Here is a 25,862-nt window from a genome sequence, read left to right on the forward strand (position 1 = left end):
CATCAATTTGGATTTGCGCTGATCAGGAAAACGCTCCTTGCGCAAGTGAATCCAAACCAAGTCCCCCGGCTCAAATAACACTTTCTTCCTATGCTTGTTCATACTTGCAGCCTTGCGCACTGCTTTGAGCTCAATTGCTTCCTTGGTCTTCTCATGTATCTTTTTTATATATGCAGCACGCTTGGAAGCTTCCATATTGGTTCTTTCCTGCAATGGAAGGGGCAACAAATCTATGGGAGCAATAGGTTTGAACCCATACAAAAGTTTAGTCCCAAGCTTTGCCCACAATGTCTTCCAAAAATAGCTCACAAACTTCACATCACGGTCATATACGATGGTCTTGGGCACTCCATGTAGTCTCACGATTTCTCTGAAAAACAAATTAGCAACATGTGAAGCATCGTCGCTCTTGTTGCATGGAATAAAATGAGCCATTTTTGAAAATCTATCAACCACAACAAAAATAGAATCTCTCTTTTTTCGAGTCATCGGCAGTCCTAAAACAAAATCCATGCTTATGTCTTCCCAAGGAATTTTAGGAGCGGGTAAAGGAGTATATAAACCATGAGGGTTCAATTTTGACTTAGCTTTGTGACAGGTGACACAACGCTCCACAAATCTGATGACGTCTCTCCTCATCTTGGGCCAATAGAAATGATCACTGAGCATTTCATAAGTCTTCTTTTGTCCAAAATGACCTGTTAGACCGCCTCCATGTGACTCCTGCAATAAAAGCAATCTAACCGAAGAATTTGGTACACAAAGTTTGTTAGCTCTAAACAAAAATCCATCATGTATATGATATTTTTCCCAACCTTTTCCATCTTTACAATGATTGTATGGTTCTGAAAATTCAAGATCATCATTATACATTTCTTTCAAATTTTCAAGACCCAAAACTTTTACCTCTAGTTGATTCAATAACACATTCCTTTGAGACAAGGCATCAGCGACCACATTGTCCTTACCTTTCTTATATTTCACAATGTATGGAAATGTTTCGATAAACTCAACCCATTTGGCATGGCGACGGTTCAGTTTGGCTTGCCCTTTCAAATACTTCAAAGCTTCATGATCGGAATGAATAACAAACTCTTTTGGCCATAAGTAGTGCTGCCATGTTTCAAGCGCTCGGACCAAAGCATACAATTCTTTGTCATACACAGAATAATTTAATTGAGCACCTCCCAATTTTTCACTAAAATATGCTATAGGTTTTCCTTGTTGCATTAAAACTCCTCCTATCCCAATCCCACTAGCATCACATTCTACTTCAAAAGTTTTAGTGAAATCAGGAAGAATAAGTACAGGTGCTTCAGTCAAACGTTTCTTCAATTCTAGAAAAGCATCTTCTTGTGAGTTTCCCCATTTAAATTCAACACCTTTCTTTGTCAATTCATTTAAAGGAGAAGCGATGGTACTGAAATCTCGCACAAATCTTCTATAAAAACCAGCAAGACCATGAAAACTTCTTACTTGACTTACATTCGTTGGAGCTGGCCAATCCTTGATGGCTTTCACCTTGGATTCATCCACCTCTATTCCTTTTGCTGAAACAACAAAGCCAAGAAACACAACATGGTCTGTGCAAAAACTGCACTTCTCAAGATTAGCAAATAATTTCTCCTTTCCAAGCTCATCTAAAACTTGTCGAATGTGTTTCACATGTTCATCAAAAGACTCGCTGTAAATTAGAATATCATCGAAGTAGACAACAACAAATTTTCCAATGAAAGTTCTTAAGACATGGTTCATTAATCTCATAAAGGTACTAGGAGCATTAGTCAACCCAAAGGGCATTACTAACCATTCATACAACCCAAATTTTGTTTTAAATGCAGTCTTCCATTCATCTCCAGTTTTCATTCTTATTTGATGGTATCCACTTCTCAAATCAATTTTAGTAAAAATTGTGGAACCACTTAATTCATCAAGCATGTCATCTAGCCGTGGAATAGGATGGCGATAGCGAACGGTAATATTATTTATAGCCCTACAATCAACACACATCCTCCAAGATCCATCTTTCTTAGGTACTAAAATCACAGGAACATCACAAGGGCTTAAGCTTTCACGAACAAAACCTTTATCAAGAAGTTCTTGTACTTGCCTTTGTATTTCCTTAGTTTCTTCGGGATTGGTTCGATATGGTGGACGGTTAGGAAGTGCAGCCCCTGGAATAAGATCGATTTGATGCTCAATCCCTCGAATTGGAGGTAGTCCAGCCGGTGTTTCTTGTGGAAACACGTCTTCAAAGTCCTGCAAAAGATCAGCCACAACACTAGGAAGAGATGTTATGTCGTTAGCAGAAATCAAAACATCTTTGTTCACAAGTACAAAGAGTACTTGATATGGGTTGTTCCTCACTTCTCTCAGCTCAGATTTTGTGGCTAGCATAACTAGATGTTCTCCCTCTTCCTTCCTTTTATCTCTTGAATTTGGCTTGTAGCACTCGCTCACCGAATTGTGGATGGCACTCAATTTCTTTTGCTCTTCTCCTCCTCTACTGGCTGTACTAATTTCAGTTTTCTTTTGTAAATGTTCAGCCATGATTTGTTGAGGGGTCATAGGCTTGAGTACAAACTTTCTCCCTTTCAGATCTAGCGTGTACTGATTTGTTCTTCCACAATGCTGAGAATATCGGTCATATTGCCAAGGTCTTCCAAGTAGCATGTGACAAATAGACATGGGTGCAACATCACACTCCACCGTGTCAACATATTCTCCAATCTTGAACGGAACTTTCACCTTATAACCAATCTTGATATCTCCCGATTCATTCAACCATTGGACATGATATGGATGAGGGTGTCGCTGCAACTTCAAACCAAGCTTGTCAACCATCTCACGACTTGCAAGATTATGGCAGCTCCCTCCATCAATGATCACCTTTACTACTTTGTCTTGCACTTTGGCTCGCGTTTGAAAAAGATTATGTCGCTGTCCAATTTCAGCTTCTTTCATTTGAACACTCAAGATTTGTGTAACCACAAGAGTAGTACCATGCTCAAATTCACATCCCGTATGTTCTTCAGATTTATCAATGTCATCTTGATTTCCTGCTTCAGCTTCCTCTTCACTCGCTGATGTATATTCTCCATCATCAGTCACAAGGATCACACGATTATTTGGACACTCTTTTATGACATGGCCACGACCTCCACACTTGAAGCACTGAATACCACTACTCTTGGCTGTTGAACCCACTGATGTTGAAGTGGATGCTGCTGGTTTATAACTCGTGTTTGGAGCAGCACCATTCTTTCCACTAGAATTGCCTTGAATATTGGATCGCAAGCCTCCAGTTGAACCTTTTGTTGCTGAGGATGCAGCAGTAAACCTTGAGATCGATTTGCTTCCTCTAGTCATGGTTCGTGCACCATATGACAAGGGCTTGCTACTCTTAGCATCTTGTTGCAGCTGGCATTCAACTTTGGTGGCTTGATGTACCAAATCAATAAGACTTTGGTACGGCTGAAACTCAACAATACGCTGAATGTTGCGGTGTAACCCAGCCATGAAACGTGCAATGGTTTGCTCTTCGTCTTCATACACACTGACTCTAATCATGGCCTTCTCCATCTCCTTATAGTACTCCTCAACAGAGAAACTTCCTTGCCTCAAATTCTGCAATTTATCAAAAAGATCACGCCGATAATGCTTCGGCACAAAACGAATTCTCATTTCTCGCTTCATCTCTTGCCAAGTAATAATAGGGTCCTCTCCATCTTCTTCACGATCACGAAGAAGTTGCTCCCACCAAATCAGAGCATATCCTTCAAACTCAAGAGATGCCATTGCAAGTTTCTTCTCCTCTGAATAATTATGTAGGCGAAAGATTTTCTCCACTTTCAATTCCCATGTGAAATAATCTTCAGTATCAGATCTACCATCAAATTTTGGCATGGTAAACTTAAGTTTCCCAAATCTCTCTTCTTGGTTGACGCCTCTATGATGACGACGACCATAGCGATGTTGAGACTGATCATCCCCGAATTCAGATTCTTCATTGTCATTATTTCTTCGATTCCGGCCTCTTCCTCTACCATATGCAGCACCTTGATTTCTCCTCCCATGTTCACTTGCTCTTCTAGAATAATTTCCTTCATCTTCTTCCCCATCTTCATCATGGTTTCTTACACCGTCGGGGAGTCGACGACGACCTCTGATTTCAGCCATAAGTATCTGAAGATCTTGTGCCAACAGATCTTGCTTGGCTTCTATGCTTTGTTTGAGCTCATTGAATTGTATTAGGGTGACACATTCTTCAATTTCAACGTTGGGATCCATCTTCCTGCAAAGTTAGTGGCAACAAGGCAACAAATATAGGTGGAATATGAAGCTATATAGAATCTCACAACCTCACCACTCTTACCAACCAAAGCTCTTATGAGTTCCCTACGGGTTGCAAGAAAATGTGTGGTGGTAACAAGAAAGTGGTGGTTAAGCGAATACAAGACCAGAGTATCGATTACGATGGCTTATATGTGGAGCTTGGTGGGGATTAATAAACAAGGGATACAATCTGAATTCTAGTTGTTGTTAAGTTAAATAACCATCCGACTAGAAGTTCCCTGCCTAGTGCTGACCACAAGATTCGAGTGATGTAAATAGATCAAACACACGCGCAAGAAATTTCAGATTTGATGCAGACAAGGAGTATGATTGGAATGCAAGTGTTGCAATCAGATCCAACCAAAATTTTGCACCAAATGACAATAGCAAACTGGTTGAACAACTTGATAAAATTTTCAGCACTTATGCACATAAACAAACTGATTGTTCTACTTTTCTTTCACAATCTTGTTCAACACTTTTCTTTGGTACTTTTCTTTCTTCTCTTTTTTTTGATGCTCTTTTTTATAGACTAAACACAGAGATCTGATATGATATTGCACACTTTATAATACTTAACAAAGAACTCAACCAGCAGCTATAACTTAAATAGGATCAAAGTTAACGCGAAGGAAATGATGAGGGTTTTCAGATTTTTCTTTTTGTGGATATTTTCAGATATATATAAGAGGCTCAAAGGAAACACAAAGGATAGAGTGACCAGCAACTAAACAAAGACTCTAAGGACTGAAACTTAACAAAACTCACTGGAATAACAGATTGAAACAAAGGGCTATGACAAAATATTTTATGGCTTTTTGGTGGATAGGACGAACATAAAATATATGTAGCTAAGGGTAAAGAATCCTACCGTGGCAACTGAGGCTTTGATACAAGATGATGCGTCACGATGCCCGATCTTCACGACGTAGGATCAATCTTCAGATAACTAGCTTCAAAGAAGCCAAGATAACTTGCTGCAAGCAGCGATAACTAGTGCAACCTGATAAATAAAACTCGAAGCCAACCATCGTCTTTAACCGGCAGCCTGAATCGAGGATTCGCCCAACCACACTCTCAAAGAACCAACCAACACAGCCTACAATCAATCGAGGAGACCTCGAAGGGAGTAGGAGCACCAATTGGGAGCGGATGAAGCCGCCGCTTCTGCAATCCCGCGAAGGAATTCACAAGAGCAAAGGGGTAGAGATCACTCTCAATATTTGTTAGCACACAGCTGAACAAAGGGGTTCTGTTTTAGATTATCATAAGCTGCCTTACATCATAGACATAGGGAGGTATTTATACTAGTAACAACCAGCCTTAGCGAGGTATAAACACAAAACAAAAGTATTTTCACGAGCTAATGTGAAGGAGCCTCTTCGGGAGATCTGCAGAGCTGATTTCCGTGTGTCTGTTTGACTTCTGCGCAGCCTTCAGTATTTTGACAATAACTTCTTCTAGGAATCTTCAAATGACGTGGGACTGGTTGCATTGGAAAGCTAACTTGATAAGCTTTCTCACCATATATAGCATTCTTAATGAAACTTCGTAGAATGATGCAGTTTAATACGAAAACTTGGTTATCAAGCAGACTGTTGACCTTCTGACCAGTCAGCACTAAAGTAGGTCGGCTGCCTTTCTGGTAGATGTGGTTAAGTCGGCTTTAGAAGCATTGGAAACTAGACTTCAAGAGCTTTCCAAAAAGTACTTATGGGCCTTCATAGCTTTTGGGAATCAAAAGATATGACTGTTTCTTCTGGACGGTTCTGTAGCGCTGGACTCACTCGGACATAGCTCTTCTTGCTGATTTGCCCTTGATATGTTTTGTCCTTCCTCTTTGGTGAACCTAAGTAATATCAACATACACGACTTAGGTAGCATAAAGTTCTCATTAGTATTTAATTGAAATTCATAAAGTAGCGCGTGCACCTCTTGCTGTAGCTTCTTAGCTCGGCTACGTGTAATTGGTCCATCAAGGACTTGGGTTGGTGATGATGTTGGTTGTACTTGAGTTGATGTAGTATGACTTGGGGGTTGTAACATGTTGCTTAATGGCGTGGTCATATCACCACTGTTCCTCTGTCTCGCTCACATTTGCACAGAGGTCCCTCGACTTCTGTTTCTTCTCTAACTCGACCCCTTGGCCACGACGCGCTCACCGCCGACCATCCTGTTGCTTGGACCAGCCAAGAACAACGGCGACTGCCCAAATTAACTACTGGGCAAGCATCACTGAACCGAAATAAGTCTAGAACAAGCTCTAATTGGATTAATCCGGCCCTGGATTTGCCTTCCCACGATGACCGCAATCACCGAGACCAAATCTAGGCATTCCCGACGAGTGGATGCCGTCAAGCTCAGTTAGTTGAGTCAATAAGCATCACAAGTATGCGAGGGTGCTAAAACATGAACACAGAGGGTGGGTGCGGACCTGGGAGCAGCTAGCCGCGATGAGGTGATTCACGGCGACGCAGTCGACCAATTTGGGGGAAAACCCAAATTCAGCGGCTGTAGTGGCTAATCGAGGGCAGTGATGGATGCTTTGGCTTGGTGATAACTTAGCGAAGCAGACCGTGTCGTCAATTTATAAGGGCGCTAAGCGGTGGTGTCCAATTTTTAAAGGGGGAGACCGGCGGCCGAGGGGAGAGGTGAGTCACCGGCGTGAACTATCGTGGCGTCACCCGGGGTAATGTCTCCGGCGACGAACAGACCTGCTACGGATATCTACTGCGACGTGGTAGTTCTTCTAAGCACGTGGCATGGCTACGATCGACAGCAAACTCCGACGAGGACACCTCTGTCCAATGCGCGACAAGTGTCACAATGAATAGTCCGGCGATAAGTCTGTACTCCTTTCCTGAGTTGAGATCTTTCATTGTCCACAGTTATCTGCAAGCCACGGTGCACGAATCGCGACGATCGACGTCAATCGCGGTGAAGGGTCACCGGCAGCGAGATTCACGGAATCTATAGATTTTTTTGCCACTGTACCATCAGAGGCTTCATCAGTTGGGCTAACAGAGCTTGTTTGTGCGAATTCTCTCTAGATTTTGTGTGGTGACTAGATCAATACTCTGCATCAACGTTGTAGCTTATCAATCCAGCTTTAACTTTGTCACAGGAACTTTTGCTAAACATCCATTAAACCGAGCTCCACATGGTTCCAAAGTTGATCCTACACACTGATAATCAGAACTCAGGCTTTAGGCTGAATGATAGCCCGACTTTGGGCTTATTTTACTCCAATTTCTATGCAGCACCAGTGCTCAGTCACTTAATCAAACATGTTCTCCTATGATAGCTCAACAACTTTTCTATATTAACTTTGAGAAAAAACTTCAAGAATCCTGAGATGTAGGGCTCCAAAGTCAGCCATATTGACTGATTTTTAGACTTAGTCACACATGAGCACTAGAGTGGCCTTTTTTGCAAATGAGCCCAAATCTCAAGGTCTGGTTTGCAAACCCTCAAATATGTGAACCATATGACTTAAGGTACCCTAATTCCATCGTTTTTGCACTTAGGTCCAAAAGTGTGCAACATTTACATAAAACCCCTAGGGTTTCAATCCAGGGTTTTCCAGGTGTCTATTAGGGTTTCTGGTACTTATAGGGTTTGGATGCCACTTAAGTCCATTAGTGGTGACATTTTATGATCATTACTAATGAGTTTTGAAGTTTTCTCTTATTTAGGCTTTGTTTACTCTTTTAAGCCCAGTTTAGGGTTAAGTACCCTATTCTAGGGTTTTTACCCATGACTAGTCACATCAATACAACTTGTTTGAAATTTTTGCCTAGTGAATGCATTCTAAGGGTAACAATCACATGATATGCTGATGCTCATGATGTTATGCTCAAGTTTTAGTGGCAGTAACACCAGGAGTGTTACATGCTGGAAGGTAGGGAAGGTGTGGTTCATCAGCTGATAGTGGAGGGGATCAACCAATCCTCTCAAGAAGCGGTACTGTCTCTTGGCATCCATGTTGAAATCCTCTGGGCATAACACGACAGCTGCAGAAACTTGTCCCTGTACTCACTGACGGACACGGGACCTTGCTTTAGGGCGAGAAACTCCTCCTTCCTCACTATCATCAGTCCCTCAGGCACATGGTAGCGACAGAGGTTATCCCTTAACTCCTCCCAAGTGATGGCTTCAGGGTTGGCATGGGTGGCGAGGTAGGACTCCCACCAATACTGTGCTGCTCCCCTCAGCTGTCGGGGACCATACAACACCTTCTCACGATCGTTGCACTGGGTAGTGTGCAACTCACGCTCCACGGTATGCAGCCAATCTTCAGCGTCCATGGGATTAGCAGAGTGGGCAAAGACTGGGGGATGGCCCCTCATGAACTCTGCCCGCTTGTCTCTGGGCACTTGAGGCATCTGGAGTTGCACTAGAGGCTGAGGTTGTGGTGGCTGCTGCTGAATTTGCTGCATTGCTGCTAATGTTTGACCAATTGCCTGAACTGCCTGGGTCTGCATCAAGAACATCTGCTCAATGGTCATCGGGGGTGGCGGTGGCAAATGCTGCTGCGGAGCTGCCTCCTCTTGGGGTGCCTGCTGCTCTGGCTGTGCACGCCTCGCACCTCTGCGCATGTTCTTAGACATCTGTTGGAATCACACACATATCAGATCTGACTCTGTAGTCTTTCAGCATAAGAAAATATATACAGAAATCTTCACAGCACTGAACAATTGATCATCTTCACTGACAACTTCTCAGATAAAGAGGAAAGTGGATATAAATGGATTACCCAACTAAATAACTTACTTTTATTAATAACTACACCAAGTTGCAGGGGACACCCACACCTTGGTGACAATCATTACAAAGATCCAACTTCAGTACATGTCCATCATAACAAGCATCCAACATAAAATAAGCAAACTAACTCTAACTAAGATTGACTAGACTGAGACACTGAACTAAGCATTATTACAGACTCCAACTCTGTCGATCTAGGGATCCAAATCTATCCGGGTCCTGTAGTCTAGGGTACCATAATCGAAGCGACCACGGGGCGGTGAACGGTAATGGTGCTGAATCCCGACAGGGGCAGGAGAACCACCATCCAAATAGTGGCGTGCTGCGCACTCAGCACGCAATTCTGCAACCTTCGCCCGAACCTTGCCCAACTCATCAAGGGCGTGGTCCAACTTTGTGTTGAGCACGACAGCCAAGTTGACCATGCTGTTCAGCCTGGGGTTGCCCTCACCAACTGGCGAGGCAATCACACCTCCAGCACTGCCAGTCAAACGACATGGGTAGTACTTCAGGTCGAGGCCATCAGCTACCCCGCTGAACAATGAGCAATACTGAGAAAGTGTCTGTCGTGTTGCATCTTGCATGGCTGCCTCGGCAGTATCCCTCTCAATAATCGAATAGTGTTCTGAGATGGCTTCTGCACCCTGGAGATCATCGTCCGGACGGCGCACCAAACAAGTAGCCTCCCACTAGTCCAGGTATAGCCCATGACGATGCTGGTAGACTACACAACGATACTCGATAGACCATGTGTGTCGGTCGAAGGCCCGACGCAACAGGGTATCGAGAACGTCGTGGAAGTAACACCTGTGAACGGCGTCACGAGTGATGGGTCTAGCGATCCATCCCTCCGGCTCTGGCTCCTCCGAAAGCTCCATGCCGTGGCTCGAACTGCCACCAGCGTCGTCAACGTCTCCGTCTCTGTCAGGGTCTCCACCAGCAGCCGGGATGCCCTGAGGTGGTGCAGGGGGCATCCCTGGCTAAGGTTCAGGGGAAGACGGCCTCTCAGACTCCACCTCCCGCTGAGGCGAGGGGAAGAGTCCTGCTGCTCCTGCTCCTGGCGTCGGTGCTCCTTCTCCTCGTGCAGGTGACGATGCAGTCTCTCCAGGTGACTGGACTGACCTGGCACCGTGCGAAGCAGGGGACGCTCCGCCAGGCGGGAAGGCAAAAAGGGGATCACAGACTTACGTACAGTGCACCTGATACGGGCCATCTACAAAATACATCGTAAGCACAATAGTAAGAGTAGAACTAGGAGACCAGAAAGTAAACAGATAGAAAAGTGAGACAAAACTTTTTGAGATGAGTAAATAACATAGAGTTGGTCAAGATGACCAACTTTTGAAAAGACTCTAAGATCAAGGTAAGAGTAAGGGTCTATAGTCCTTAAGTCGACCATTCTAGTCTAGGTTAGCGGTTCTACAGTCAGCAAGGCTTTGATACCACTTATGTCACACCCGGTTTTGGAAGGCAAACCGAATGCGAACCATGTACGTGCCAGGATCAGAAACTCACGTACACAACGATTACATAATTGGACATCATCACACAATGCTCGAAATAAATAGTGGAAAGGTACTTTATTACATCAAGATGTCCAAGACATCCATAGAGTCTATTACATAACCATTGTTTTTAACATAATTATCAAAGTGCGGAAATACGAAATGTAGATGCTAAGCCTACACAGGCAGCTGACTGGAGGTTTGCCACTAAGAAAGGACTAGAACTCGTCATATTCCTGGAACTCCTCGAAGTCATCCATGTTGCCAGCATCACCTCCTGAGCATTGGGTACACTGGGGACAACCTAGGGTGGGGGTGGTTTGTAAAGCAAGGGTGAGTACACATCAACGTACTCAGCAAATGTCCCGTTTGGCAAAAGTGGACTAGCTGTATGTGGAGTTTGAGGTCAAGCAGTTGCTTTTAGTTGGTCAAGTATTTATTACTATTAGTAGAGCCAAGTTTTAGTAATAAACCCAGTTATTACCCAGAAGTACCTCCTCAAACGAAGAAATACCATAGATCAGATTTTATAACATCATTATTAACCATCATCATAAAAGTATCCAAAGTTTTTCTAATCAAAGAGGATCCCAAGGCTGCTCTTAACCATGAGCTCGGCTGATATACCAGTTTTTAACACTCTGCAGAGGTTGTACACTTTACCCACAAGTCGTGATCCCTTTCAGCCTGGGTTGTACAGACCTGATCTTCACTACCAAGGTGAATGGCCAGGGATACACTATGTAGCCTTTACAAAGACTCCCCTGGTGCATAGCTGGTCGTTAGGTTTCGTCAGTCGTACAAACGCAGTACACCTCCCCAAGGTGGGTGACTAACAAAACCAAATCGAAAGAACCTCTGCACCCCAACCTTGGCAGAGCGAGCACTACGCCCTGGTCCCCATTGATGGCCCTCCGGCAAAGCCAACTACACCCCCAGGTTCATCTAATTAATCAGCTAAGGGCGTCCCATTCCACCCTCATGGTTGTACTGTTATCCCGTGTGGTCACTCCACGAACAGGTCCTTATAGAGAGGTACTCAGAAAAAATGCCTGAGCCCACTAAGGTATCACAAGATCATCCACATAATCAGGATAACAGTATCGTATCATAAATGTTCACATCATGTTCATTGATTAAGTTAAGGTAGTAGCAACATGCTAACCATGATAACCCAAAAGGTAAACAAGGATAAGTGAATACAGACTAGTCAATCCTTAGGTTTCACAAAGTAATGCGGGATAGTGAATCATAAAGTTTTAGGACATAATAGGTCAGAGGACGCTTGCCTTCACCAGGTTGCTGTTCAGGGAGGTCTCCAACCACACACTCAGGAACCTCAGACTGCTCGTTGTCTAAATAAAGCGAGCATGCATTCAATACATTTGGAAAGTGCAAATGAACATCACACCAAACATGTACAAACATTGGAAAACATCTTAAAAAGACACAATACTACATAAGGGATAATGAATTCAAAGTATAACATAAACTATAACATACATTAACTTTATTTGAAAATAGATTATTATTTCCCCTAAGTGTTACTTTCAAGTACATGAACATAGTTCAACTTATTTTATTGTGACCTAAAATTTAGAACGGAAGTGAACTCATGCAATACCTATCATTAATCTCACATGTTTAAACATGATTAAATCTCTAAGGTTCTCCTTTCATTTATTTTATTAAATAAATAAAACTACATCTATATTAGTTCATATTCAATCATAAAAATTAGAATGTGCAGACCGTAGGTGAAACCATTTTATTTAAACAGAGAATAATTCTATGAACATTTTGCAATTTGAATCATTAAATTTGGAGTTCATATGGAAAAGTTATGAAATAAACAAGTTTGGGAATTCAAAATATGAAATTAGGGCTAATTTTGTGATTAAATAAAAGTCCAGGGGTCTAATTAAAACAAACCAGGGACCTATGCGCTAAAATAGAGGACGACGAGTTGATTTCCTAAAACTAGGGGGTTTCTTAAGCAAAACAGCCACGCGAAGGGGTATCGGGCTCCCTCAATCGTTGGATCAGAAACCGACGGCTGAGATTAGATCGCGCGGGTGCGGGCGCCCAGGCGCGGCTGACAAGCGGGGCCAGGGGCGTCAGGGCACGTGTGCGCGAAGCGTTATCCGTGGTCCGAGTCGTTCGATCTGAATCGGACGGAGGGGACCAGACGCCCACGACGCAGGAGCGGCTGACAAGCGAGGCCAGGGGCGTCAGCGGCAGAGGGGGAGGGCGCACTGACCGAGCGGGCCCAACACCAGAGGACTTGGGCGCTGACAGGTGGGCCAAGGGCGCAGGGCGTGCGTGCGCGAAGCGGTACCCGCGGTTCGGGCCGTGCGATCAGGATCGGACGGAGGGGATCAGACCGGGGGAAAAACAGACGGCTGCGGGCGGCGCTGCTCCTCTCCGCGGCGGTGAGGTCGCCAGAGTTGAGGCAGGCGTGAGCTAGGGGGGTCTGGGGTCGCCGGAGTTGGGCAGAGAGGAAGAGGGTGCCATAGCGAACTCAATGGCGGGGAAGGGGCCATGAATCCATGGGCAGAGAGGGGAGAACGGCGGTGAGAAAGCCTCGGGCGGGCTCGAGTAACTCCGGTGAGCCATTCCGGCCACGGGGAGGGGACTTAAGGCGCGCTAAGGCCTTGGCTAACTTCAGTAGAGGCAGGGGCGACACAGGGACATACTCCGGTGAACTAGACCGGGCTAAATCGGCTAGCCACCGCGCGAACACGGCGGACCGCCACGGCCGAGCACTGGCGAAGGCGAAATTGGCCGAACACAGGGCACAATAGGGGAAATTGGGCATGGGGACGGGTGTCTCACCTCAGGGCGAAACTCGGGGAGGCTTGGAGCGGTCTTAGGCGAGTGGATGGCCGGGAACATGGGCGCGGGTCTCCAGCGGCGGCTGGCGGCGTGAGCAGAGCGCGAGAGAGGGTGAAGTTGAGCGAAATGAGGCGAGGGGCGTGCGCGGGGCATTGGCGGGGCTCTAAGAAGGGAGCTGGGCGCGTGGGCGGGCATCGTGGCCGAGAAATCCGGCGACGTGCGTGAGTGCGCACGTGCCCGTCCATGGCGAGCGCAGAGGGGGAGGAACTGATAGGGCTGGCCCACGGCGCAGAGAGAAGGGGCGCGGGGGGCAACGGCTCGGCAACTGGCGATCCGGGCCCGCAAGAAAGAGAGAGAGAGCGCGCGGGTGAAGGAAACTTGCTCCGATAGATCGGCCCCACTGGGCAGTGAGCGAGAGAGGGAGGGCACGCACGAGGGAAAACTGCCGCTGATAGGCGGGGTCCGTCTGTCAGGCGGCACGGGCGCGCGGGCGCGCGGCCTGGCTGGGCTTAGTGGGCCGACTGGGCTGCTTTCTCTTTTTTATTTTTCTCTGAATTTTCTAATTCCTTTTCCATTTCTTTTTCTATAGGGTTTTTCAAATCCAAATTCAAAGTAGGTTTCAAATTCAAATAAATTCAAACTTGTGCAACACTTCAAAGAATATTTTAAACTCAGCATGATGCAACATGTCATGACTCATAAGGTTTTGGCAAAAATAAATAATTAACCTCCACTAGTTTAGACTATCTCTAATCCAAAAGGAAAAAGGGAGAATGAATCTAGAGAGAAAGAAAACCTAGAGTGAGAAAAAGAAGAGTAACACCTGATTTTGGGTGATATTTAGAAAGAAATTTTATACCCCAAAATCAGGGTGTTACAATCCTATAATAATAGACGCTTGTAACAAGAAAACCATCTTATTTAGGATATTGATATTGGACGTCTTAGAAACCGTCTTATTTAGATGACTTATATTGGACGTTTTAGAAACCGTCTTATTTAGATGACTCATATTGGATGTTTTTAGAAACCGTCTTATTAAGATTTAAACCATCTTATTTTTACATTCTTTAATTTATAAATCATTTTTGAGATACCACAGTATAATAATTTGAAAGAGAAATATACATACACACATATATTTAATAACATTATAATTAATATAATATAGATAAGTATCATTCAATATCTCATAAATAAGCATTGTCAATAACTCATACATAAGTGTACTTTAAATCCAAACTAAAATACTAATGGAAAAACTTGGTCATCAACTATTTGCGATAACTTTGAGCCTAACTAAGTATATATGAATTCAAATCTCCACACTTATAGCGCCACCAAAATTTGAGTTTCATTCCATCTTTTCCTGTACAACAAAAAGGAGAAGGCAATACTAAGTAGTTAGACACAGTTGAACACTTCACAATGTGACATATCACAAAAGTCATATAAATGTGTAAAAAATGATAAAATAATGCTAGATTTTGCATTTATCAAAAGAACATACCTTCTCTAGAACTTCGCTAGAAGCAGACGTGCTGACAATTAGTGAGATCCAAAAGGCCGCGTAGATTTTGCATCATTTTCTGCCTTCTTGTAAATATGAGTTATATGTCTAGTTAATCAGTAATTGCAGGGAGATCCAAAAGGTCGCTTGAACTACATTTGCACTATTATATATCCCAACAATCCTTCACAAGATGTTAATTTATTCTCTATTCAAACGAGTTAGAAAAGCCTATGTAGATTAGAAAAGCTTATAGAGATGTATGACAACAATACAAAAACTTATGCAGATAAATTGGCAACACCCAAAACCTAATCAGGCAATTAGTTTATCCTGAATCACCACACACATGATGATTTATGCATCAATCTGACCATTGGTGGAATGCAGCTGCAAGCAGATGAGGGGAGATCACACATATGGATTGGATCAATTGCTAGTTCATAAATGTAAGAGAGATATGATGCAAGTTGCATCCGGTACTAGCTTCATTGCTAGCTCAATAAAAGAACTTTGTAGGCCTGAATGTCCCACTAACCCAGATTATAGGCGAGGTAGGAGGCACAAGGGCCATTAAGCAACACCCAAGTCCATAACAATCTGTTACCCGGAGGGAGCAATAGAGAAACAACATTTAAATAAAAAAGCATATGGACCATAAATACACAGGGCACGTCCAATAGAGGGTCGACCATACCTTACCACGCGCATTCTATGCCACCACAGGAAGATGTAGAAAGAAATTCAAGGTACACACAACAGTACTACACATAGTCATGAATCGATTTATGGGCGTCGGTGCGTCCCATATAGAACGCACGAAAGTACACGCATAAGGAATCGCACGAGGTACAAGTGAATACATGTGTCAACTAACCGACACCTCCAAAGTTACGGGTGACGAGTAGCTTCGCTTAGAATCCAGTCACCTATCGGTTGGATAACCTCTCCGGCTGCAACTGAGATGGAGGTTATTGTCTTGCATTGGTTTGTCAAATGCTCATATCCTCGCAAAAGTCAGTTCCTATCAACTGGTAAGTGTTCAATAACACTAGTAGCTAGTGCGCGCCCTGCGCGCGCGTGGTGAAAACGACGAACTGGTTCCTGACGGAGTGAGAGGAGGCGCAGTAGGCAGTATGGCTGAATGCACCGTTGCTGAAGAAGCAAGAGAGGCAGCTAGGATGCGGTGGCCCGAGGAAGGAGGTGGAACTGGGATGTGACGGCCCGACGCGAATTCGAACGGGAGGTGGGAGGGGATGAAAATGCAAGGCGTCAATGAAGAAGTACCTCTGTACCTGCATCGCCTTCTGCGCCTCTGCTCCGCGCGGGTGCGCCTCTGCTCCGCGTCTGCTCTTTCACCCACCTAGAAGGTGGTGTTTTCTCCCTTTGTTTTTGTATCAGCCCTTTGTTTTGTTTTTTAATCGCGTTCTGGATGTTTCCAGCACGCACCCGAAGGCGAGCGCAACGTCTCGCTAAGGTTGATGTACAACGTTGATTCACGATCTGACGACAGGAATTAATTAAGCTAACGTGGCCGAACGGAGGGCGCGGTTTCCGTCCGCGTTTGTTATATAGAAAATTTTGCTTTCAATGATGCCTACTATTTGAAATGTTTGGTCATCTCAACACAAAATATTAGTTGGTTCTTTTCTTAGTGTGGTATCTCTATTAGAAAATCCTGATTATACGTTGCACACTGAACACATTGTGTTAAACGAAAGGAACTATCAGTCATGTATAGTTCCGAATTTCTTTAGGCCCGTTTGTTTCGTCGGAATTGAATTCCATTTTAAAAATTATAATTTAGATAAAACTAATTAAGTTTATATATTTATATATGTAATATATTTATATATTATCCTAAATCATATGAGAGAGATAGTTATATAGTACATTTATGTTATAGAGACGCAAGTAGAAGAGTGTGCTATACGTTATACATCGGAAAATTAGCATGTAAATCTATATAATCAATTTCCATCTCTCACCCCATGAATTTGAGATAGACTTATATGATAACTTTGGAAAGTGGTGGAATGTCATATTCTAAAAAATAGCCTATTCCATTAGTAAGATTCTAATTCCTCAAAATGAAAGGAAACAAACGGGGCCTGTTTTCTGAGCTGATATGCTTCTGATTATAGATTGCTAGAATTTTTTCACGGAGTGTGAGATTGGTGAAGACAGATTTTATATTGCAATGAAAACTATTTTGTTGCACCTCAAGCCATTAGCGATGTTATTGCCACATATTTCACATTTTGTTTAATACCATTTTAATTTGTGCAACAATAAGTAATAAGCACCACTTTCTTCAAACACAAACTTTCTAAAGTAGACCTCGAAAATACTTTTTGTGAGTTTCCTTTCAATTAGTTTGTAATTAAAACAATTTACATATGAAGAATCAAGAAAGGGAAGAACAAATTTCGTGCACATGTCCGTCAGTTCTCTTCTATTTTCCATTGTGGTCTTGACTTCTACGCACTCACGTAGCTATCAGTTCCCTCAATCGCTCACTACAAACATGGAACTCACATTACTCGATTTTTGAGTTATGACTAGTTCAACATCTTGGCCGAATTGCCTTTTATATGTGTAAACATATTGAGCACAGTCTCACACCAATCGCGAGAAATTTACTAGTTTGGTAAAGGGAGTATTGTGCTACACATTGGATGAGCTTGTCTAGTCAAAACTAGTATAGAAGGCATTCACTTTGATAACCTTGTACAATTGATCTATTTTGTTGTTTTAACAATTATTATTCATTACGAGCAATTGTCTATTTTTCGTTAATAAATATTTATTAGAGCAATATTTTATTATTTGTTTATAACTACATTCACAATATTAGAAACCATTGTCATTTATTATTATATCAGTAATTGTTTCCACCTAAAGTTGAAAAGTAACATTGGTTAACTAGTGTGATTTCATCTACCTATCAAGAATAAAAGTTGGTTCACCACACCTAGCCAACCAAACATCATAAGGATCAAACACACCCTATATATGTTGAATAATTCCAGATTAAATTCCGAATATAAATCATGACCAAATCAGAAGAACTGAAGTAAAAAGTCAAATCAGATGATGTGTACTGATTAGACATACTGATAGATGGCGCGCGCCGGAATCAGCAGGGTCGACGACATCGAAGCAGCGAAATCAGCAGGGTCGACGAGGTCAGAAGATTACGAGCAGTCGCGTGAAGACGCTTCCCAAAAACCTTATTCGCCCTCTCCCGGTGTAGGATCTAGAAGACGAAGGGTTCCGGAGACCTGCTCTCCTGATCGCAGCTGCACGTCTGCGGTCGGGATGAAGGGAACTGGAAAGGCGGCTCAGGTATGAAGAGAGGCGAAAGCGAAACTGGGGATGAATTGGATGATGGCTGCCAGGCGCCTTTTATAGGGCCGAGTCCGCGACCAGATAGCTCTCTTCAATCTTATTCGCCCGCGAAAATCTCGCGTTCAGTTTAGATTTTATAGCGCCCCGCCCCGCCCTGGCCAGGCCAGGCCAAGCGAGCGAGCGCGCGCGCGTGTGGCTCTCCACACTCTCTCCTCTCATCCATGACTTGGTGAGTGAGTGTGGCTTCCATATTTAAGCTAGCTCTACTCCACTAGAACTAACAATATGGTGTTATTGGTTCCACCTATTCCCTAGCCATACGCTTTTATGGCTTTTGAGATTTTCCTGGGATTTATTTGATTTTCTCAATTTGGGCCTAGCCCATAAATCCTAACAATCCCCCACCAGATCTCAAATGCCCATCTGCAGTTTTCGCCACTGTTCACTACTGTTTAATATACTAGTTTTTCAGCAGAGACTGTTAAGTTGAACTTCCGCCTAGAACTCCAAGCTACACCAACCCACAACTTGGACAATGGACTATGCCTTGAATTGCAAGTTTTGCATGAATGGGATTCACTTGAAGTCATGACCAGTACTTGGCTACCAGTAGTCCCCTTCTCGGGTGGAGCATATACGTCGTACTCCAAGGTCTCTTCATGAGTTTACTAGAGATCACCAGATCTCATAGACTGCGACGTTAGATAGTCTAACTCATATAGGTGTCTTCTTTCAAGAATGTTCTGCAGGACAACATCTTTGCTAATACAAGCCAACAGAACACATTAAGGTACAAAGCCAACCTGCCTTACAACATTTGAGAGTATTGCATCTTATCTTAGAGAGGGTCAAAGGTTACTCTCCTCAGTTAACCAATGGCTTGTTCTTCCCAGGACCTTATTCACGGGATCTCCGATCACATAGACTGGGTTTCCACCATGACAACTTTATTCGGGTCTCATACCCATCTCTCTCGATGCGATTTCTATCACATTACGTGGTAGTCCCTTAGTAAAAGGATCTGCCAGATTTTTATCTGTTGAAATATAAGTCACACTTATAACTCCAGAGTTTCTCAACTTTCTGGCAGACTTCAATCGTCTTTTGACATGTCTTGATGACTTCCCATTATCCTTAGAACTCGTCACTTTAGCAATCACTGTCTGATTGTCACATTTCATAAGGATAGCTGATATTGGTTTCTCAACCACCGGCAAGTCCATCAAGAGTTCACGCAACCATTCTGCCTCAACGGTTGCTGTGTCAAGTGCAGCTAGCTCGACTTCCATGGTTGACCTCGTCAAAATGGTCTGCTTGCATGACCTCCATGATACCGCACCTCCACCAATAGTAAAGACATAACCACTGGTGGCATAAAGCTCGTCTGCATCAGATATCCAGTTCGAATCACTATATCCTTCAAGTACTGCATGCTGACCAGAATAGTGAATTCCATAACTCATTGTACCTTGCAAGTAGCGCATAACCCGCTCAAGTGCATGCCAATGATCAGTCCCGGGGTTTGACATGAACCTACTCAATTTGCTCACAGCAAACGAGATATCGGGCCTTGTTGCACCAGCAAGATACATGAGTGAACCGACAATATGAGAATATCTTAATTGGTCTAAACCAATTCTCTTATTATTTCGCAGTGTCACACTGGGATCATAAGGTGTTGGTGAAGGTTTGCACTCAGAGAAGCCAAATCGCTTCAAAACCTTTTCAACATAGTGAGATTGCGAGAGAGTAATCCCACCATCTGCCTTAATCAGCTTGATGTTTAGAATCACATCAGCTTCTCCCAGATCTTTCATATCAAAACTCTTTGATAGAAAAGACTTGACTTCATTGATCACATCAATGTTTGTGCCAAATATCAATATATCATCAACATGTAAGCACAATATAACTCCTTCTCCCCCACCACAGCGATAATATACACACCTGTCTGCCTCATTAATGACAAAGCCTGCAGACGTTAGAGTCGTGTCAAACTTCTCATGCCACTGCTTTGGTGCTTGCTTCAGACCATACAGAGATTTCAATAACTTGCACACCTTGCTTTCTTGACCCTTTACTACAAATCCATCAGGATGTTCCATATAGATTTCCTCGTCTAGCTCTCCATTAAGAAAAGTTGTCTTTACATCCATCTGATGAACAATGAGACCATACGAGGCAGCCAAGGAAAGTAGTACTCGAATAGTAGTCATTCTAGCAATAGGTGAGTAAGTATCAAAGAATTCTTCTCCTTCTTTCTGAGTATAGCCTTTAGCCACAAGCCTAGCCTTGTACTTATCAATTGTACCATCAGGCTTGAGCTTCTTTTTAAACACCCACTTACAACCCACAGGTCTGCATCCATAGGGTCGATCAGTGACTTCCCACATACCATTTGAAAGAATGGAGTCCATCTCATTATGAACTGCTTCTTTCCAATCATCTGCATCTGGAGATGCAAATGCTTCTGCAATGGTAGTAGGAGTATCGTCTACAAGGTACACAATGAAATCATCACCAAAGGATTTTTCAACCCTTTGTCTCTTGCTCCTTTTAGAAGCATCATTGTCATCCTCCTCTAGGACAATTTCATGTGGTTGTTCAAAACTCTCAATAGGTGTACTATGTTCAGGAGTTATCTCAGAAGAGTATCTAGAATTGCTATGAATGTCTTTCATTGGAAATATATGTTCAAAGAAAGTAGCATCACGTGATTCCATAATAGTATCAACATACACATCAGGAACTTCAGATTTAACTGCTAAAAATCTATATGCTATGCTACACGAAGCATATCCAAGAAAGACACAATCCAGTGTCCTTGGACCAAGCTTGCGCTTTTTATTAATTGGTACATTGACTTTCGCCATGCACCCCCAAGTGCGCAAGTATGAAAGTGATGGTTTTCTCCCAACCCACTTCTCATAAGGGTTTTTGTCTTCTTTGCCCATAGGAATTCTATTCAGAACATGACATGAAGTCAGGACTGCCTCCCCCCACCATGCCTTAGATAAACCACAAGTGTCTAACATGGCATTCACCAGATCAGTCAAGGACGGTTTTTCCTTTCAGCAATCCCGTTTGATTCGGGTGAATAGGGAGGCGTCCTCTCATGAATAATGCCATGTTCTGTACAAAAATCATCAAAGACTTTGGGAAAGAATTCACCACCATGATCTGATCTAAGACGTTTGACCTTTCTCTCTAGATGGTTTTCAACTTCAGCCTTATAGATTTTAAAGTAGTCTAAAGCCTCATCTTTAGTTTTTAGCAAGTATACGTAGCAAAATCTAGACGCATCATCAATCAATGTCATGAAGTATCTCTTACCACCCTTTGTCAACACACCATTCATCTCACAAAGATCAGAATGTATGAGTTCTAGAGGTGCCAGGTGTCTCTCCTCAGCAGCCTTGTGAGGCTTTCGAGGTTGCTTCGACTGCACACAACTATGGCACTTAGAACCTTTGCCTATGGTGACATTCGGAATTAAACTCATGGTTGCAAGCCGATACATAGAGCCAAAACTAATATGACACAAACGAGAATGCCAAATACTCGCAAGATCATCAACATTAGCGCAAATATGGTTCACAGACTTATTATTGAAATCTAACAGAGAGAAGCGGAACAAGCCTCCGCAATCATAGCCTTTACCAATAAATTGTCCAGACTTAGACACAACTAATTTATTGGACTCCAAAACTAACTTGAACCCATCTCTACATAGAAGGGTTCCGCTAACGAGATTCTTGCGTATAGAAGGGACATGATGCACGTTCTTCAGCTACACGATCTTTCCCAAAGTAAACTTCAGATCCACCGTGCCAGTGCCATGAACAGAAGCATGTGACCCATTCCCCATTAGGACGGAAGAAACCCGGGCAACCTGATAAGAAGAGAACAAGTTAATGTCAGAACACACATGAACATTAGCACCAGTATCAAGCCACCAACTAGGTGATTGAAATACTGAGAAGATGAAAGGTAAATTACCATACCCTTTGTCTTCCTCATTGCTAGCTACCACTGTGTTGACATTGCCCTTTTTGCCACGGCGATCCGCTCGATCAGGACAATCCTTGGCAAAATGACCCGCCTCGCCACATGCGAAACATGTCAATTCAGCCTTGTTCTTCTTCTTCTTGAAGTTGGTAGTTTTGTTGGGCTTGTTAGATTTTGGCTTTCCTTTGCCCTTGTTGTGGTTCCTTTGAACCATGTTGGCACTAGAGTGGCCCTCACCTCTTTTAGATCCCGTGTCCTTAGCCCGAGCTTTCTCCTCAACGTCCAGAGACGCTATCAGATTTTCAACTGATATCTCCTGTCTCTTATGTTTCAGAGATGTGGCGAAGTTCCTCCATGTAGAAGGCAACTTTGCAATAATGCATCCAGCCACAAATCGGTCAGGAAGGACTATCTTAAGGTGGTCGAGCTCCTTGGCTATACACTGTATTTCATGAGCTTGCTCTACAATAGAGCGATTATCAGCCATCTTATAATCATGAAAGCTCTCCATGATATACAGGTCACTGCCAACATCTGATGCACCATACTTAGTAGTAAGTGCATCCCACAACACTTTCCCGTCTGTGTGCTGAATATTCGCATCAACCAGACGGTCAACAAGGGCGCTAAGAACGACTCCCGTAAAAATAGTATTGGCATGGTCGTACTCTTTCTCCTGTTCAGGAGTCAGTGGACCCTCAGGTTTGCCTTTACTAACATGGAAGACATTCATAGCAGTAAGCCAGAGCGTGGCCTTGACTTGCCATCTCTTAAAGTGCATACCATTGAACTTTTCTGGCTTCAGCGCGTCGGCAAAAACAGCCATAGAAAAACTAGGTAATTGTCTACAATAAGATTTTTGGATTGTTGAATAATTAGATAAAGTCCAGATTAAATTCCGAATATAAATCATGACCAAATCAGAAGAACTGAAGTAAAAAGTCAAATCAGATGATGCGTACTGATTAGACATACTGATAGATGGCGCGCGCCGGAATCAGCAGGGTCGACGACGTCGAAGCAGCGAAATCAGCAGGGTCGACGAGGTCAGAAGATCACGAGCAGTCGTGTGAAGACGCTTCCCAAAAACCTTATTCGCCCTCTCCCGGTGCAGGATCTAGAAGACGAAGGGTTCCGGAGACCTGCTCTCCTTATCGCAGATGCACGTCTGCGGTCGGGATGAAGGGAACTGGAAAGGCGGCTCAGCTATGAAGAGAGGCGAAAGCGAAATTGGGATGAATTGGATGCTGGCTGCCAGGCGCCTTTTATAGGGCCGAGTCCACGACCAGATAGCTCTCTTCAATCTTATCCGCCCGCGAAAATCTCGCGTTCAGTTTAGATTTTATAGCGATCGGTTAGGATTCTAAACTTAACAGCCAAGTTACCAAAAATTCAAACGGCAAAAGGAAGTCACGCCCCCGCAAGGCGAGGGGCCGGATTTCGACGGACCATTCACGCGCATGTCGTGCGCCCGCGCCCTCCGCCCCGCCCCGCCCCGGCCAGGCGAGCGAGCGAGCGAGCGCGTGTGGCTCTCCACACTCTCTCCTCTCATCCATGACTTGGTGAGTGAGTGTGGCTTCCATATTTAAGCTAGCTCTACTCCACTAGAACTAGCAATATGATGCTATTGGTTCCACCTATTCCCTAGCCATACACTTATATGGGCTTTTGGTTCCACCTATTTCTTGGATTTATTTGATTTTCTCAATTTGGGCCTAGCCCATAAATCCTAACAATATATAACGTGCGTGTACAAAAATGTCGAGTTATTTTTGACGAAAAATTTTCGGAATAATTTCAAGAGAAGCAACAGAATGACAGAACTTCTATTCAAATGGATCATTAAACGGAATGGCTTAGACTGTGAATATAGTGGTTGCATGCTATGCTTGAACCCGCCAGTCAAAGCATCATCTAGGTGTCAGTTTAGTTTGTTAGGATAAGTATAAGGCATCATCTAGGTGCTATTGCTATCTATAAATACATATATATCCTTGTGTGTACTGCCTTTTGTCCTACCATTATTCTATCCTTGCTAAACAAGATGGCCATGAAACATGTTATTATCTGTTGTCTTCTCTTAGCCCTCATGCTGCAGTCAGATCAAACATCTGCTGCTGGTTCGTATTATATTTCTCGAGAAATCTAGCTTCCTTCTCTATTTGATTATTAGTTTGGTGTTAACATACAATGAGTGGAGACTTCCAAATCTATACAGTTATACATGCATCTGTGTTTCACAGTTATTCATCTGCTAGCTTGTATAATTTGCTTTTTTATTTGATTTGAAAAAAAGTACCATTTGACTCTCTCTTTTTCTTCCTCTGACAAACTAACAACTCATAGTGATATCTATAGTTTTGTTTATTTGTTGATAGACATTTTCATGTGAATGATTCAATCGAGCAAAGATGCATGGATTGTAAGAATTTAACATGTGAATATACACCTACTTTTTGCAGACATATGCAGCTATGCAGATTTTAGGGCCATGTTTTGCAAGAATTGGATGTGCAAGAGCCAGTGCTGGTTTCAATCGCAGCTAATAACGCCTCCGAATGTAGTGAAGGAACACAGGTGTATAAAAGGAGGAATCTATGGGTTGTGTCACTGTGTCTTCTGTAAAAAGTAGTTGTATCATCTTTGTTAATTTTTATTAGGAACATAATGTCTCTTGGCAGGGACCTCTCAGACATTTAGATAGTAGTTTAGCCTCATCCTCTCTATAGTAGTTGTCTGTTTCTGCTCTAGGAATTCAACATATTTGCTTCAATCTTCTGTTTTCTGAAAAGGAAAATCTTTGCATGAATAATACAATGGTCTCCAACATTGGTTCAATGAGATTCGGTGGACGTCCTTCCAGTTTCATAAGTACGCTACAATATTTGGAAGTACATCATGTTTTCCATAACTGATCTAAAACTCTCAGTGTAAGTAAAACATATATGTGTATGTGCATGATGCGAGTTCCACATAGTTTCCATGTACCTGTTGTTGCTACTGTAATCTGCATGTTTATATATAGAGCAGGAATGTACCCTAGTCTTAATTAGAAATACATGGAAGAATTGAAGATTGACCTGGCCAAGGCTTTTATTACACGCAAAAAATATAAAAGAATATCTCTAACTATCTTGACCGGGTACTATTCTTCCTAGCGCCTAAATATAGATGGATTACAACTACTAGGGTATTCGTAATTATTATATCTAACACCTTCCCTCGTGGGGCTTGCCAAAACATTAGTGACTTGATCTTCAGTAGACACCAGTGAATATTTAATTACTTCTTACAAGACACTCTACTACATGAAAAAATCGTAATACACCTCAACATTTTTTGTCCTTGAATAAAAAAACTAGACTTGCATAAAGATAGGTCACACCGTAATCGATCAGTCTACTTTGGCAATGAAAATTTTAGTTATTCAAATAACTTCTGAACCCACATTTATTACTTTGATAGTAGCACTAACCAAAGACTTATATTCTGTTTCATTAGCGCTCTAGAATATTAAATTTGAACCAAGAAAAAACAGCAAATCCTCCTAT

The 25,862-nt window shown here is 43.0% G+C and overlaps 1 long non-coding RNA gene across 1 annotated transcript; it reads left to right on the forward strand.

The window, feature by feature from the left end:
* The first annotated feature begins 24,319 nt into the window (after positions 1–24,319).
* Positions 24,320–25,149, forward strand: LOC103646818 (uncharacterized). The gene is made up of 2 exons (XR_562456.1): positions 24,320–24,431; positions 24,774–25,149. It is a non-coding gene; the product is annotated as an uncharacterized lncRNA (long non-coding RNA).
* Positions 25,150–25,862: the final 713 nt, after the last annotated feature.

Source organism: Zea mays, chromosome 2 (assembly GCF_902167145.1).
Source record: "Zea mays cultivar B73 chromosome 2, Zm-B73-REFERENCE-NAM-5.0, whole genome shotgun sequence".
Classification (NCBI taxonomy): Eukaryota; Viridiplantae; Streptophyta; class Magnoliopsida; order Poales; family Poaceae; genus Zea; species Zea mays.